Here is a 17,081-nt window from a genome sequence, read left to right on the forward strand (position 1 = left end):
GAGCCACTTTCAGTACTACCTCACTCTGGGCAGCGAGCAGATCACACAGTAGCAGCTGCATGGTGGACCATTAATTTACTGCCTAGGGAGCTTGACTCTAGAGTTTTAAATGTGCATTTAACAAGAAGTCTACAACTAAGACTACAGTGAGTGCTATGTTAGAAATGAACTTTATAGAAATAATTTTATTGTTAGTTAAAGCACCAGTAGATCTGTCTGGCTTCCAGATGGCTGAGATTCGCTTGTAAGTCTGTTTACAGCTAAATGCTGCTGGGTGCAATATTCAGCTATTTATAAGACTAAGTATCAAGTAGTACAATTTTTAAAGATGCTTCAGCAGGATAAGAATATGGAATCAGTGACCAAATGTCTCATGTAATTAAAACTTCTACTTCAGTACAGAACTACCCATCTGTAAGGCCATGACGGAACTGGGTCCAAATCAAGTCTATTCACTCAGCACTCTGCTCACCACTCCCGTTCAAGGTAGCGGGGCCAGGCAAGAGGGAAGATGGACCAAAACCCCACTCCACATCCCTCCTGTACCATCCATTTGCTCAGCAGAGCCATGCCTATATATATATATATTACAAAAGGCCAGCTGCAACACTTGGGGATAAGGTGGTCTTGCTAACTGGTGCATGTCCAGCAGACTGAGATTTTATGCTCTTGATATCAGTGGAGATTTTAAATTGCCTTTAAATGTTTGAAAATGAACAGTTTTCTCCACAATTAACTCATACTGGGAGCATTTGAATTAAACAATATCCCTCCACCCCAGACATTTGGCAAACTGAAAAACTGTTACCCTTCCTAATTAACTCAGTTTCAGGTGTATAATACCTAATGGGAGGATGCAACCTGCCCTGTAGGGAGAAGCAGGAATGTAGAAAACTCAGAAACAGCTTAAGCCTTTCCATATTCTACCCACATTCTCATGGTTGCATTTTTCTCCTTTAAAGCCTGTCTCCACTGGTATACAGCTTAATTAGCTCAGAGGAAAGCAGCACAGCTTTGACAAGCACTGGTAGTTTGAATGGAGAGGGAGTGTAACGGAGAGCACCCCGCTGCTGCTGCCGGGCTGCAGGGTCTCGGCACAGCAGGCTCCCTCCCAGCCATTAGCAGGTCTCTACAAGGAGGCCAAGGTACCTCCTGGATGGATTTGCAGTCAGCAAGGAGTCCTCAGTGAAAGGGGAATGGGCATTTTCCTCCCCTCACCCTTACCAGGCCCTTCACTGCTGTCCCCTTCTGCTCATACTCATCCTCCTGCATCCCCAGGATTCGCTGTCATCATTAACTATCCCTACCTACCCATCCTTTTGCTCTCTCCCTGGTTGCTTGGCCTCAGGACAGCTAAGTAACATGCAACAAAGTCATTAGCCTCGGTCTCCTTTTTCAGGCCACCTCTGCATGTCACCAGTGTAGTGGGCTCCTCTGCACGGCCCTCACACCAGCTCTCTCAGCCAGGGGCTGAAGGCAGCATGCTGATCTGAGCAACGATCTGCTTCTACACTTAGAAGCCTCCAGCCAAATTCTTAAAACCATTTAATACCATTTTTTTCCTGACTGGTAGAGAAGCTGCACTACTTGATTACACTTCCCACTGGCTGCAGATAAAACAGACCCTTTTAACCATTAAGATATAGCCTTGATGCATGTTATTAACTTCCCCCTATGTTAAGTAACAGATTCAACACCAAAAGCAAAGTAATACATGCTCTCAGATGACTGTAAATTAATCATTTCATGCCTCTATGCTTTCAAGCCTTTCCATCACCATACAGTTTTCAAGCCTTAAGACACTCCTGTTATCAGTGCTGCCCTGTGTTTTCTACAGGAGGTGAAGGGGAAGGAAGGTTGTCCACCTCCAAACACTGATGGAAGGGCTAAGAGCAGAAGCTGGAGCTTTGGCCCTCTGTTTTCCATTTCACTCAGGGGAAAGCACCCCCTTGTTGTGCCAGCCCTTTGCAATTATACCTTTAAATTGTTTCTTTAGGGATTTTCTTCAAAGTACACATCCACTCCTGACTTAACTAAAGCTGCACTCCTGTATTTTCGGAATTGATTGCTTATATTTGAATTGGGGGGTTGCAACAGCAGCAAAGTGCAAGAGCAGGTGCTACTTAAACAGCAAGCACTCCTGAGGGTCTGAGCCTGCGGTTACATGGCCTGAAATGGGAACTCACTGCCTTCTTGGAGCAGCACTCAGACTTAAATAGATGACCATCTAGCAGCTAAGGGTATTGACAAACCAGCCATCACATGCTGCAAGTACTCAGGCCTCCAAAACTGCATATCTTTGCTTTAATTGCATAAACTCACAACTTGTTCCAGCTCCACTCAGATGTCAACATCTATAAATACTTTAAATCCTTTAGTGTGGGCCTTTAAGTGTAGTCACTCCCTCTGCAAGTGCCTGCTTGCACTGCTCTGCCCATGCAAGATGCTCTCCAAAACTTCAGGTCCCATCCTCACACTTTGCAAACTGAATCATGAACGTTTAGTTTAAGGCCAAGTCAGAGATCAGTAAGTGATTGTCTCAGAGGAGTCATGGAAAATAAGACACAGAAGTAATAGAAGACCTTAGCCAGAATCCACTGCAAAGCATCTCTGTTTCCCTTTTACTCATGCACCTAGATTTTCAAAACAGGAAAAGCAGCAAATTCTATCAAGGTTTATTACAGAAAAGTAAAGACTATTTGGAAACATTCCTCCTACCAAGACATCCAGCATCTATAGGAGGGACCTGTCACACCTCACAAAACCAAATAATCATTTCACAGCAGTGGGTTTTGTAGATACCTGACAACCATCAGGCCACAGTCATAAGTCAATCAAATTGTCTGCATCTTTCACATGCAAATTCACCGTGCAAGACAAATGAGCCAATTATTTTCACTATGGTTAATGACTACAGATCCAAAGGCTGAAATTTTAGTTCATATATTGAATACAATGGTCAGCAATAGAATCAGCCCAAAATAACAAAAGAAGTCATGACCTGTTCAGTGGACTAGCAATAGGAAAAAAACCTTCAATTTATTTCTCAGTGGTTAATAATCTCTCTAAAACTAGCAAAATTGGCTCCTTCAGGGTTATATTTAATAAGCTATTGCTATGGTCTGGCTCAGAACTCATCCAGCAATATGTCATTATATCTGCTATCTACCACTATAGACAGCTGCTGCAATTCAATAAAGCTGATGAGAACATACACTTATGTCAGCAGAGGAGATGGCTTTGTAGTTTGAGCATCAAGCTGAGACCAGCTGTTCAGGTTGGGCAGTTAACAGCCTTAAAGGACCTTCAGGCAACTCTGTCAATACAGCATTTGCCATAAGAAAAGGTTGTTCATCACAGGGAAGAGAGAAAGAAGGTAGAGCTAGTCCCCAAACACTACCTGCTAATGATAAATATTAAAGATTAGGAGGTCCCAGTTGCTTATGGCCAAAACTCTGTTCCTTCACAATACCCTAGCTGGCAACAACCCAGCCCTCAAAAGCCCTGGAAATGGCATGCTGTTAGGTGGCCTGCAACACAAGATGCTACAGAAATATGAACAATCATTTACTACAGCTGTCAGTTTTGTAAGACAATTGTCAGCATAACACACAGCTAGGGCATGGACTAGCAACACAGGACAAGCAGGTCAGGCAGCCTCTTGCTGACCTTGGAGAAGCTCTACAGGGCCTCGGACAGAATCACCAAGACTACTTTAAATTGAGACTGCTACAAAATTACAAACTATTTTAAACAAGGTTTTCTTAGGTCAGGTCTCCATTGTTTCATAAAGCTCAAAAAACACCCTTCCTTCCTCCTCCCTCACACTAAAAGCTGCTTTTATACCTTAGTCATCTTCTCTCCTACTACTGTTGTCACTACCAATGCTTGTCCCCTACACAACACTGCAACTAAACCTGCACCTTCTGCAGCTCTAATCTACTTCATATCACTGCTTACCCACATCCCTCACCTCCTAGTTATACCTTAGCTCTCCCCCAAGCCACCCAGATGTTGTGGTCACTTTCCCAGGGCACTGCAGGCACCCACACTGCCCACAGATGTGCTAGTGATAATCCTGGCTCTCCTGCCTTACGCTACTGAACTACTCCCTATTTCCCTCTGCCTTGCTCTCCATTCCTTAGTATGGATTGCTCTTATAGCCAGCACTGTTCAGACTTCCCCCAGGCAAGGTCTTCCCACTAACAGTGGAATCTTCCAAACATTGACTCATTTTAGCCTAAACATTATCATTCTGTCATTGCTGCCAATAAAGCTGGCTCTGTTTCACCTTGCACAATACTTCAGAAACAACTTGGCTGCACCAGAGATAACACACATAATACCAGCAGCACAGGCTGTATTTAGCAAGGCTCAGCAGCTAAACTAAAACTCTGAATCCCCTAACCTACTCTTCTCTAACTGGTAGGCATAAATCCATAAATCCTTTCCTGCACAGTTTTTCCATGATTGCACACCTACACAAAATGGAAAGTATATATATTCAATCTTATTGATCTTTAGAGTAACAGAAAGAAAAACAAAACACAACATGCCTACCTTAGAAAGCTGTAATACCACTAGACAAAGTTACCTAAAAATATCTCATAACTTCAATAAACACATGGTACTTTCCCAGGCATTTGCAAAGAGCTTTACTCACATCAAAGAACTTCTCATTCTTCCAGGGCATTAGAAGAAACATCCTTCAAAATATAACATCAAGAAACTCTCCAGAACTATCCCAGTCCATCAGCAAGAAGCTGTGCTGCTGGGTGGACTCTTTATCTGCTCTTAATCTTGCCTGGATTAGAAGCACCTGGAACCAAGGACCAGCAAGCACATCCTGGGCTGATTGACCTAAATTTCCTTAACTTCAGTAGATCACTGATTACAATTAATATCAGCTGAAGAGCTTGGCATTGGTCCCTTTATTCATTTATGTGCCTAGATATTGTTCAGGAGTAATATATATTGTTCAGGAGGTAATAGAAAGAGTGCTATTAAATCTGGTGCCAAGAAGGTTACAAAAGTTATCTTATTTGCAAACAAACAGGGCTAATTCTGCTTTGCCATACATCCCTTATACCTCTGAACTTCAGGCAAGACATTTAACATCCAGTTCTTTAACCACAGCTACAAGGGGCAGTGAGCAGGAGGCAGAAGATGTTTTGGATGTTTTCATATGGCTCCTGTTGCTAAGGAAACTGCCTCCTTGAAATCTATACGTTCACCACATCTGGGTTACTTAGGCTTAGGTTCTCAAAGCACAGAGTGAGTCATGGTTGGATAGTGATCATGAAAAACTTGCTAAGAAATGTATTAATCACACATATTTGGGCATATGCTAAAATACATGTTATTAGTGCTATATGATAACACAGAACACTAGTAACAGGAGAACTATATTAATATGATTAGTAGTAATAACATGCTTTGTATTAACAAGTATTTCTTTCCACTCAAATAAAAAAAAAAAAAACAGCCCACCTCCCTGCCACGATGGTCAAAAACAAAGCTTTTATACTTTTAACAAAACAGCTATATATTACATACAGAAAGGCAATAGCATACAAATGTGATAGCCATAAGATAGTTACATATATTCTCCACCAGTAAATTATGTAGTGCTCCTACATCATCCTACACCTTATTTTTCTGAAAAAAAAAACACTAAAGATGTAGCTGTTTCCTTTTGTTTGCTTTGGTCTGTTTTGTTGAGTTTTTTTCTGCAAATGGTAATGAGTTTGATACAGGACCAGATATTTTAGGCTAATATAAATATGGGCATCTCAGACCCATGAGAAGGTCCTCATTAATCCTGATAGATATTCTCTATTTGCACATAAGGTTCTGTTTGAAGAGTCATCCATAGCATAACTCACAGAGCCGTGTAGGCCTCCAGCCTGGCCAGGAGCTCTTCTGATGGATCACAGTCATGGGTCCGGACCAGGCCTGATTCTGCTCCTTCTCTTGGGCTGGGCACTAGCAGCCAGTGTCTCATGCCCTTACCCCAGTATTTTGCTTTGAAAACCTCATCAGCCCCTTAGCTTGGATGACACTTGTTCGCCTTGGCCCTGGGACAAATTCCTTGGAGCTGGTGGAGTTTCCACTGACACAAAATGCTGTCAAGGAAAGATGTACTGAACTGAAGAAATGAGCTTCGAGGCTTACTGCACACTGTCCCCTAATGTATTTGCTCAGCACATTCAAACTTGGAGATTTTTAATCTGCAATCAGGAGAAGAAAGCACCTAAGGGTTAAGGGCTTAAGTAATGGGACTCATTTCCCATGTCTGCCTCTCTAAATCACCACAAAAGCTGGAAATGCAGCAGGCATCTTTCCTCCCCCATACCTCCCTCTGGGGGCTCCTTTAGTTTTCCCACACCGGGGAGCGGGGCTGCTAGATTTCTGTTTTACTGTCAAATGGTTTTGTAAGCGCCGGGAAAAGGTGAGTGTGAGGTCCCCTCAGTGAGTGCCACGGCCACGAGCTGCCACTCAGCGTGAGCCCTTGAGAGCAGATGGGCTGCGGGGGCATCTTCAGTGCTCTGATCTTTGGTTGCCATCTCCTTTGGGACACCCGGGGGAGCTTTGTGAGGAGGGTTTTGTTCTGCAAATGTAAATCCTGGTGGGAGCATCTGCTGGGCTGAGCTCCAGCCTGGCAGCCTGAGAGCAGCCCAAGCTTTGGTGCTTGGGCTCAGATCATTTTGTTTCTCCATTTGCTCCCAGCAGATCAGCACCGTGGTGAGCAACACAGCTAATTACTCAAGGGTGGCTTTCTGAGGCAGATGGCTGCTTTCTTTTACAGCTTTCTTATCACAGAGCGTTTTAAGTACCCAGATAAGTATGGGTTTGAATTTTGAATGGCTTTAAGCTGTGTTTTGGTGGCCCACTTGTGGGCCTGTGGTATTTCTGCCTGCTTCCTTCAGCCCAACTGCCTTTCAGCAGCTCTCATCATTCCTTTCCCTGGGGACATACCAGGACCTGCATTAGAGACAGGCCTTCAGCAACCATTACCTCTTGTCCTATTGCTGGCCACCGCCAAGAAGAGTTTGACCCCATCCTCTTTACATCCTCCCCTCCGATATTTGTACTTGTTGATAAGATCTTCTCTTCTCTAGGCTAAACAGGCCCAATTCTTTTAGCCTTTCCTCATAAGATAGATGCCTCAGTCCCTTCATCATCTCTGTAGCTCACACCATGCCTCTTATACCTTCTATTTTATAGGTCTTACCAACTTGATTGCCCCCACGCTATGCTAGGTGCATCCATTTGGTCATATAAGTTGACATTTATGGAATTATTTCCACGGGTCTCAAAATATGAATAGATACCCATGTAAATTTTCATTGAGTGTGGAAGTATGAGAGTTAATACTGCCCGTTCTGGGAGGTTTGCTTTCTTCTACAGTAAAATTGCTGTTGTTGACATTTGCCTGACATGCAAAGGCAACAAGTTTCCTACTCTTGGATAGCAAATGTCATATAAAGCTTCACTAGGTGAGATGAGACCATATCTGGAGCCACGCAACTTTTGTTCTCTCATCTACTTCGCTCAGCACCTTCAGGGTGAACAGTTCACCTTTATTTTCTTCTTTCTGTCTGAAGCTCTCCCAACTATTCCATCTCACCCGATTTTCCCTGTCCCCTCTTGGATATCTCGTCCTTTGGATAGCAACAGCTTTTTGGACTTGGTGATTTCACTGGCTGCTTCTGATCAGGAGAAGGGTCTATAATACCACTCCCAGCTCTAATTGCTGTGTTATGTGCTGTTAAGTTTGGTGTATTTGGTCTCAGGAATTCAACTTATGTCCCAAGCTCACTCCAAAGTATGGAAATGGAAATGAGTAACACCCAAACCAACCGCTACTATTGAGGCTGTAATAGTCCCATATTGTCTGTAAACAGGATGAGATTCCATCTGGTTAACCTCACACGCAATAAATTTATCTTTTCCTGCCAGCTGTGAGGCAGCAGGGTGCCTGAGATGCAGATTCTCACTATGCTCCCCGCAGGCCAGGATGCTGCTCTTCCTCTCTAAACATGGATAGCATTTCCTTAGTCTTTTGAGGATTGTTTCTGGGGATGAAGTGGGTGTAAGGGCTAATAGCACAGCAATATCATGGGCTAGGCTGTTGGAAGTCTCATGGGAATAATGTTTACATGGAATATCTATTATTTTCTTGGATCAATCTGCAGCAGAAGGGCTAATCTTATGAGATGTCAGCAATGTATTCCCAGACAGGAGCTCATAGAAATGATTTGATTCTGATATATCCAGTCCTCTGAAGACACAGAGCGGCTTTGGATGAAAAACTGAAAGCCATTTTTCCCTCTGCCAGCCCTTCCCACAATTTAACCTGAGACCCTCAAATGAACATTTGACTTGATATTCCCTAATTAACTTGACAATTATTTTGTAGGGGGAAAAAAGACTAATTTCTGAACTATGATTTACTAAAGATATTTTGGCTTGATATTTGGGCATCCCTGGTTTTGTTTGGGTAAATATTCCCATCTGCTTCCATGACCAAACATTAGCTCCCATTAAACGACTGCAGGCCCAATGCTCATCCACTGGGAAGACCATTGTGACACTGGAAAAACATGATGACATTCATAGGCGACTAGGACAACGATTGCAGGTTTATGTCACTCAGAGGATGTTCCTTTAGGAACAAGGCCTTGCATATCACATTATCAAGACAACAGTACAATATGGCTTGCTGTTACGGCAGCCAAACTCTCTCCCAGAAAACAAGTCAAAACAGTTTTCAGGCTGTATGCTCCCATTCTCCATAACCAGACTGGCTCTAAGAAGGATCACATTTGTTTTCAGACTTCCTTTAAAAACCTTCAACCTACCTTTGACCTCAAATCCTTGTGCTCCAGATATAGCCCAGAGAATACTGTTCCTTAGGACTTCAGCACTAATTAATTCGCTTAAAGAGATTACTCAAATCTCTTAAACGAATACCAGATTTTTTTTTTTCATTAAGGTCATTTAAAATGACCTTGTAGATGTAGTCAGCAGGATCTAACCTTGCAGATGGGAGCGGGAAGCCTCGGGTGTGGTTTTGACTCAGTAGGTAGGATCGTGGTAAGTTATCGCGCCGCCCTGCCCCTCTGCTTCCCTCGCTTCGATATCCCTGTGATGCAGCTTCCCATCTGTCTCAGAAAGTGCCAAATATCCCAGGTCTGCAGGGGGAAAAGGCAATATCCAGAGAACATTTTGGGGGCTACGCACATCCTGCTGTTTTCGTTCCCTAATTCCTTTGCTGCTTGCTTTCCTGCCTAATATTTCCTTCGTATCAGTGCCAGCATGGGACTGACTTGCCCAGCACCCTGCCTCCTGCATTAATAAAGCTTGCGCTGCTTGGAAGTGGCTTTAACTTAGTGACTCTGGCTCAGTGCACAGCTCCTTGGGCAAGTTAACGTGCGCCGGGGTCTCACTGCAGATACAGACCCCTTTCTGTGATGCTTTTGGGTGTCCTCCCTGCCGTGTAGCTAATATTGGTTATTTATATCTGGTATATATCCATGCTGCTTTCTCTGAGCCTTTCTTAGGTTTCCGAAATAATTGATCATGTAAAGACAGGTTTGGGTTGGCTGTGCTGCAGACATTTTCTTAAGAACGATGGGTGGCTCAATGAGGTTTGCCTTAAATATCTTGGCATGGGGTTCTGGCCTGGGATGTGGCTTAGAAACTTTACTTGTGAGGTGTATTGTGCAAAAGAGAGGCTTTTCAATCAAAATTGTATCACCTTCAACCTACCTATGTTTTGCTATATTGGTGGTTGTTTTTGGTCTTTTACAGCAGCAGATTTCCTGGCAAAATTTCTAGCCTCAGTCATGGAAACTGTTTTAAATCAACTGAGACTTCCTAGGCCTTTTTCAAAGAAATAAAAAATAAAATAAAATAAAGTCATTACAGGGGAAAGTCCATCAAATGTCATTGAGACATTTATGTTTACTTTCAAATCTCTTTGCCCAATTTCAATTTAATTTGCTCATTTGCTGGTCCTAATTTTCTAGTACTGTGCTTACAATATCTAAGTAAATATCACTCATGTGGAAACACATTAAAATTCTGAGCTAGCTGGAACCTATGGCTTCCGGACTGTTGTCAGATTGGCTTCTCAGCCTTCCCTGCACAACGGTGGGCTTGCCTTCCACCTCTCAAAAACATATTAGTGGAAAGTGAACACTGTTCACTTTCTGAGCATCATGCTCCATTTCACTGCTACCATTGCTCATTACAGCAAAAGTGTCCCACTTGCACTGAACTTCAAGTGCACTTGACATGGGAGTAGCATTTGTGCACTTCAGGCACTCCAGTGATTTCTTTACATGCTATCATTTAGTTTTCATTGGATTTTTGTTTAGTAATTTCCTGAAAGCACTTTTATGCCATGATGTGCAGCATAGAGAAATGGCAAATAATCATAGTTAACAAAATATTGGAACATTTCTCTCTGTGCGCTCTAATCAGAAAGAGGAAACTGTGAGTCATACGCTCTTCACTTCTAACAAAAAAGAATGATCTTTTCTTGACTCCAGTAGCCAAGGCTGCCGTTTGAGGGGGCAGACCCAAAGGCTGCGTCCCCATCACCCAACGCCTTGTTCCCCCAGCCCAGCTGCAGGGCTGGGTCTCACTTCTGTGGGTGATGGTGGGAGCTCCCCTCCGTGGTATCTGACCTCCCTGGTCCCAGCTGGGCTCCCCGTCTGAAGAGTGAGATAAAAGTGGGTTTGAGAGCCCAGGCTGATGCTGAAAGTGCATCCCCAGAGGAGGAAGCTGAACATCTCCTTGTATCTGCAGCGGTGGCTCCCAGGCCTCCACAGCTGTCCCCTTTGGTCCCCTCAGGGAGCCGTATTTCCCTATGCTAATATGAGGAGAAAAAGAAAATTAATCCAGTGTCTTGCAGACTCCAGAAATTGATCTTTTTTATTTTGAATAAAATATGAGTATTAAGCTTTTTAGTTCAGGGACTTTGTCTTCCAGCATTTCTGCAAAGCACTTAGCACACGGTTGGTAATATGGAAGTAAACACTACAGATAGTATATAATGGATAATGCAGAAACGTATAATACGGATAATATAATACAGTTCAGACCTCAGGATCCTGTCTCATACCAAATGTTTATCTGTACGTTACAACGAGGAAAGTTCAGAGAAAAATCGCTTTCCCTGGAGTTAGTGCTGAGCCTAGCCTTGAGTAAGCTTGCAGTCAAGAACTTGTTTTGATTTAGGCTTCCTAGTAATTCATGAGGCTCTTATTGTTCCTATTCTGCCATTAAATCAGGGATACCCTGCCCAAGGGACTAGAAAATAAGTTTAACATACAGAGAAGCCAGTGAGAGCTCTTTAATCCTGCAAGGTAACAGTATGTAATAGTCCAAGTCAAAAAGCAGCAATGAATTCTCTAGCCAGCAGAAGGCAAACAGATAAAAAGAACTGGAGAAAAAAAAATCCCTGTAGAAAAGAATATATTATTAACTGAAAAAAAAAGTAATTTAACAGAATGGCAATGTTCTCCTACCACCGAGCAAATCTAATACCAACTCCGCAAATCTAACACGATTTCTGGAAAAGCAGTTCAATCTGCAGTGTACTCTTTTGAGGCTGGGGCCGGGGTCCACAAAGTAAAATAGAAGTATTTCATCACCTTCAATAAAGGCTGGACGGGCCGCGGTTTGTCAGGGGCCGTTATTGTTTCTACACAATATTCCACTCAAACTTGGCATGGCAATTAAAGCAATTGCTAATTTCGACAACAATACAAGCAAATTCTCACAGCGTGCTGCTCTGAAGCAGAACACAGGGAGCACTGCTGGGTTTAGACTAGAACCATTCCCTTCTAGGGTGCCTTGAGCAAGAACCCCAAAATTCCCAGGTGGGTGGATGATGAACATCAGACCTTTCTAAATGCCAAATAATGAATAGCTGGACCCATGGTAACAAATCCTAGATGTGCTGAGGGAGTCACAAATCATCAATAGCAGACCTGCTGCCCCTCCTACAGCAGTCACCCCATCGGCTTGACCATCATAGTATCTCTCATTCCACTAATGACCATTGGGCTTCATCTAGCTCTTGATTGTGCTAATCAGCTGGAAGTGATCAGCTTCATTACAGCTTCTAAAGGCACAGGGCCACAATCCATGTGGAATTCGGCAGACTTCAATAGACATGGGGCAGGTGGCTGTGCCACCTTATTTCACATGAGGCAATTGTGTGCACCAAGCTTTCCTGGTCTGTCATCTTATTTTTTTCAGGTCCTGGCAATGTATTCCAGTCATTTCAATAACTTCTTCATCCCCTGTTTCTTTCTCATAAAGCCCAACGCATTCTTAATTTTTCTCATGGTGCTACACTATTACCTTGCTATGTTCCTGGCCTCACATAGAAATTTCATAACGAGTGTTTAAGTGGTCTTCACTTAGGCCAGATTTGGCTTGGAAGAAGTCAATGCAGTCTTTCCCTGAGCAGCCTAGAAAGAAAATCAAGTCACAAACACATCTTGCTTTTGTGTCCACTTATAATTCAATATCAGCTTAGAAAAGCGTTATTTTTACCACACTTAGACAGAAAGGAGCATCTCCCATTTGTGCTGAGTGTAGTACTGTTCTTGATGCTTTCTGTAGGTTCCGAGGACACAAACTGTCAAGCTTGTGTGCTCCTACAAGGTCTAAAGTCACAGTATTTTACTAACTCACTGCAGAAACTGTAGAACAGACTATAAACAATATGCAGGCACCCTCGAGACACTTCCTAGCACCAGGCAGACCCCAAACCTATCTCACCTCCTAAATTAGGTTGGTAGTATTAGTCCCTTGGAGAGGTCTGGGATGCTCCATACACTCCTTGTCTATTGGGGCACTCCTGCCAGCTCCTGGAGAGGATGTCATCATGGTATCGTTAATCTCCTTTCCACTTATGAACTGAGATTTCTGTAAAGGGGAAAAATAAAAAAAAAAAGAAATGCTAGAAAAGGTACAAAATCCACTTATTTTTAAGGGGGATTAAAGTCATTTTATGGATCATACATTTGTAATGGCTGGCTATATTAATAAATTCTATGCAGAAGCTTTCAAGTTTGAAGCAAGCCTCTTAGCCTATTGCTTTAGAAGGCTGCAATCCAAAAGCTATTGATCTATTTATATAGATAAGCACCAAGCAGAGTTATCAGCACCAGGGCAAGCACTCAGAAAAAAAAGATTCAATATAAATAATAATAATAAACAAATAAAAACACAGGAAATAGAAATGTACAGTTTGAAAATTAATTGAAATGTTAACCCAAAGAATAGATGTTTACGTGCATCTCTGCAAATGCAATTCCAAGAAAGGGGAAGAGCACAAGAAATAAGTTATTCCAGAAGTGGCAGATGAGAATAGACAAACAGCCTTTATCTCAAAGACGACGGACAGGGCTTAGAGAGGTGTGGGGATTACACATTAAAACAGGACTTGTTTTTTTTGCTCCTAAAATGAATCAGTAAAAAGGCCTGAGCACTGTTATTGAAATCAAGCCAGGTAAGAGTAAAGTTTACTTATTTTACACCCTCCTTTCCTAAGGTCAGGAGAAGTTATGGCACAAACTCTGTTTGTCACTGTAAAGAACATCAAGACAGGACTGTGTAAGTGACCTAAATTCAACCCATGCTCCATTTCGCATGTGGACTGTGTGCTATACACAGAGTCACTTTAGCCCTGGGAAGGTGCTCCCTGAATAGTGGCTTGCTGGCCAGTCCCCAGAAAGAGGCACATTTGAAGGTCACATCAGTCTCCTGTCGTAGTGTTGGCAGCCTTCCTTCCAAATATTGTTTAAATTCTAGCATCTCTTCAAAGCCCAAGGAAGACCAGGAGCTCTGGGCACTTGGGGCTGGGTCCACCACAACAAAGGCACAGCTCCTGCCCTCGATGGCTCGTAACTCACATCAATTTGACTCCTCAGCCCAGGCAAAAACATCAAAGCAGGTTCAGATTTGGTATCCATGAGTGCTGCCTCACCCAGCTCATTGCATTACACCTTACCCTTCAAAGCAAATCCCAGGCAAAAGTGACCATGCTTTTCTTGGCTTCATGTGAGAATCTACATCAGCATAAAAGTTTGGGGAGGAAAAAGGTTACAAAGCTGACTACTTCATTTCATCCACTTTAGTGTATTTGGAAACATTAAGAGCTTGGAAGAAAAAAAAAAGGTACAAAAATTATCACCTTGGAGAATTTGTTTCAGTTTTTAGCCTGGGAGACCAAGTCCTTCCAGAGAAGCTCCAAGCTTAGTCAGCAAGATTTAAACTTTTCATTAAATAAGAAAATAGGCTTCACTACAGCCCCAAAGCAGTAAAACACTCGTGCAACTTATACACTGCTTCTGTGAATATTTGCTGTGAATCTGTATTGCCTGTACTTCAGTTGACTCATCCCAAAAATCCACCATCTCCTTTCCCCATAGGCAGCCGGAGCACACAGGGAACATGAGAGAGTGGGAATTTAGCACAAGCCTGAGCCTCATGAGTGCCCTGATACAGCCCCAGTGCGAGCACCAGCCAGGCATGTGCAATGACTGTGAAGGTCGCAGGACAGTTGATCTGGTGGTGCTAATCAATGCAGCAGCACCGATTCGGTAGAGAGGCACTGACCCGCATCCAACCCGGGGATCTGTAAGTGCTAAGAGTAAAAATCCATGTGGCAGAGAATAGAGAGACCGGGAAGACAGAGGCAGACAAATAGAAAAGGAAAGGAAGATCAGGAAGAGACAGCAGGTTATCCAGAAAAAAAAGAAAGAAAGAAAAGAAAAGAAAAGAAAAGAAAAGAAAAGAAAAGAAAAGAAAAGAAAAGAAAAGAAAAGAAAAGAAAAGAAAAGAAAAGAAAAGAAAAGANAAAGAAAAGAAAAGAAAAGAAAAGAAAAGAAAAGAAAAGAAAAGAAAAGAAAAGAAAAGAAAAGAAAAGAAAAGAAAAGAAAAGAAAAGAAAAGAAACTTACTTTGACAGAGAACATAATTAAATTGTGCAGCTTCTTGGCCCCAGATCCAGTGAAGGTGATGACGGAAATGTCTGGGACAGAGGTTAGTTGAGCTTCATAACATGCCAACCACAGGACACAGGGCAAGGTGCTGAGGTCCTGCAAAACAGTCACAGCACCCCACAGGGCTTGGTGCTGATCCATGTGCATCAATTGTGCCTCTCAGCCACCTCTGAGCACCCCTAGCAAAAGTCCAGCACCAGACTGGACGAATCCTGAGTCTCCTGCTGCCACTGCTGCTCCTTCAGGATCTTCAAAGAGGGATATGCAGAGCCCAGGTCATGGGCTGAGATAATGCTGCCCAACTCCACTGAAATCAAAAGGATTTCAGGATGCAACTAAAACATTTCTGAGCAGGAAGCTGGAGGGAAAAAATGCAGCTGAATTTCGTATGTGGCCCAAAGCACCCCAGAGAGAGAGAGAGAGGTTAAAAGTTTAAAGAGCATTTAGATAAAAAGTAAAAATACTGTTGAGGAGTTAATCAGAAGTCTAGATTTAGCCAGATCTGCTCTTATTTAACCTTCAGCGTGAGATCAGGTCTCAGCCTTTCTATTCTTGGTAGCAGCTGATGAACATAATGTAACAAGGTATTCATAAACATCTGCCCAGCTCTTAGATTAATACGGGGAAGAAATAATGGAGGTCTTAACACATTCATATTTTCTAATTATGACGGATGACTTTATTTATAGAAATAATGGGAGGGAATGGAAATAGTCACCGACACCATGTCAATATATGTAATGAAATCCAATCATTTAATTGCATTACACTTGGCTAGGGAATCGTATCAATAAAGGGCCTTCCTCAGAGCAATTCACTGGTCAGTATGTACTTCATGTAACAAAGCTATTAAGATGAATACTTTTCCAATGATCTATTTCCCTACAAGCTCCATTTCAATGCCTCTCTCCAAGACAGGGCCATGTTGCCCAGGCTGTGGGCAAACTTGCCACCAAGGCGAGGACCAACTCATCCCCCATGCACTTGGACTGCACCTCTACTAGGAGATGAGGGACTTGACCTCAACGGCCCTTAGGAGCTCCATATCACTCTCCAACCAGCATTTTGTCCACATTTGGAGGGTGAAATTAGTCCTTGGCTAGTTCCCAGCCTAATGCTCATGGGTTACTTCAGCAGTGCCACTACAATGGAAATACAGGGCAAGTGTTGGCTGGCACGGGGCACCCTTGTTCCTGTTCCCTGGAAGGGACAGCCATGCCAACACACTCCTCACACAGCCCCAGGGAGCTTCAAAGAAGGAGAGGTGAAGCCTGTTGCCTCCACAGAGCTTTCGTGCCCCACCACCATCTCTCTGGTCCTTCCTTCCCCCAGGTACTGAAGTAGTCAAGATAATAAAATACACCTAGATCGAAGTCTGTGCTATATTTCAGTTGTCACCAGCCATGGCTAAACCAGCTCATGCATCAGCTCTGCTTCATGAAGTATCCTAGGCTTCCTCCTCTCTGCAGCCATAAAACATCATCAGTGCTTCTGTGGGAATAATATCATGCTATAGCATGGAAATAAATAAAGTGTAGTTTGAAGCCTTTATATGTTTATTTCTCCTAAGAGAGGGGGAAATGCCCATAAAACTCCCATTAGGGCAGACTTGGCTCTTCTTGTCATTTGCAGCTTGTTAGGTAAACCCTGAAGCCAGTTTTTATTGCAAGGTGCCAGGGTCAGTGTCAGGGAGCTGCTGAGGTTTAAGCAGACTTTAGGCTGACCGTGACTGCTTCTAAAAGTGTTAAAATGCATTTTGTAACATTCAGTTCAGTCAGGCAGCTAGAGAAATTTAGATCAGCTCTCTCAGATACTTTGAAAATAAATAAATAAGATAAAATGAAGCTATGACTGGGGTGTGAGAGATGGTCTGCTACACACAGCAGGGCGTTGCTGGTAACTGTGCTCCTTACACATTAAAGGAGGAGATCAGAATGGATGCTGGAAAGCAGAGCAAGTCCTCTGGTTCTTTCCTCTTCTTCCAGAAGCACATTTCATAATGCTGTCAGATCTTCCATTGCCATTACTCTGAAATAATGAAAGCAAGGCA

General features: G+C 43.0%; 1 protein-coding gene and 1 long non-coding RNA gene across 2 annotated transcripts in view; one reads left to right on the top strand and one right to left on the bottom strand.

The window, feature by feature from the left end:
• The window catches only part of LOC112952563, a 28,658-nt gene extending 23,940 nt beyond the window's left edge, over nt 1-4,718 (bottom strand). The window contains exon 1 of the long non-coding RNA XR_003250422.1: nt 4,664-4,718. This is a non-coding gene — a long non-coding RNA (uncharacterized LOC112952563). The remainder of the gene's footprint in view (nt 1-4,663) is intronic.
• Nucleotides 1-17,081, top strand: part of LOC112952562 (calcium-activated potassium channel subunit beta-2) — a 44,606-nt gene that overhangs the window by 2,761 nt on the left and 24,764 nt on the right. The gene's annotated exons all lie outside the window — the stretch shown is intronic.

The sequence above is a fragment of the Nothoprocta perdicaria genome, unplaced genomic scaffold (genome assembly GCF_003342845.1).
Source record: "Nothoprocta perdicaria isolate Ctin4 unplaced genomic scaffold, notPer1 scaffold_4, whole genome shotgun sequence".
NCBI lineage: Eukaryota > Metazoa > Chordata > Aves > Tinamiformes > Tinamidae > Nothoprocta > Nothoprocta perdicaria.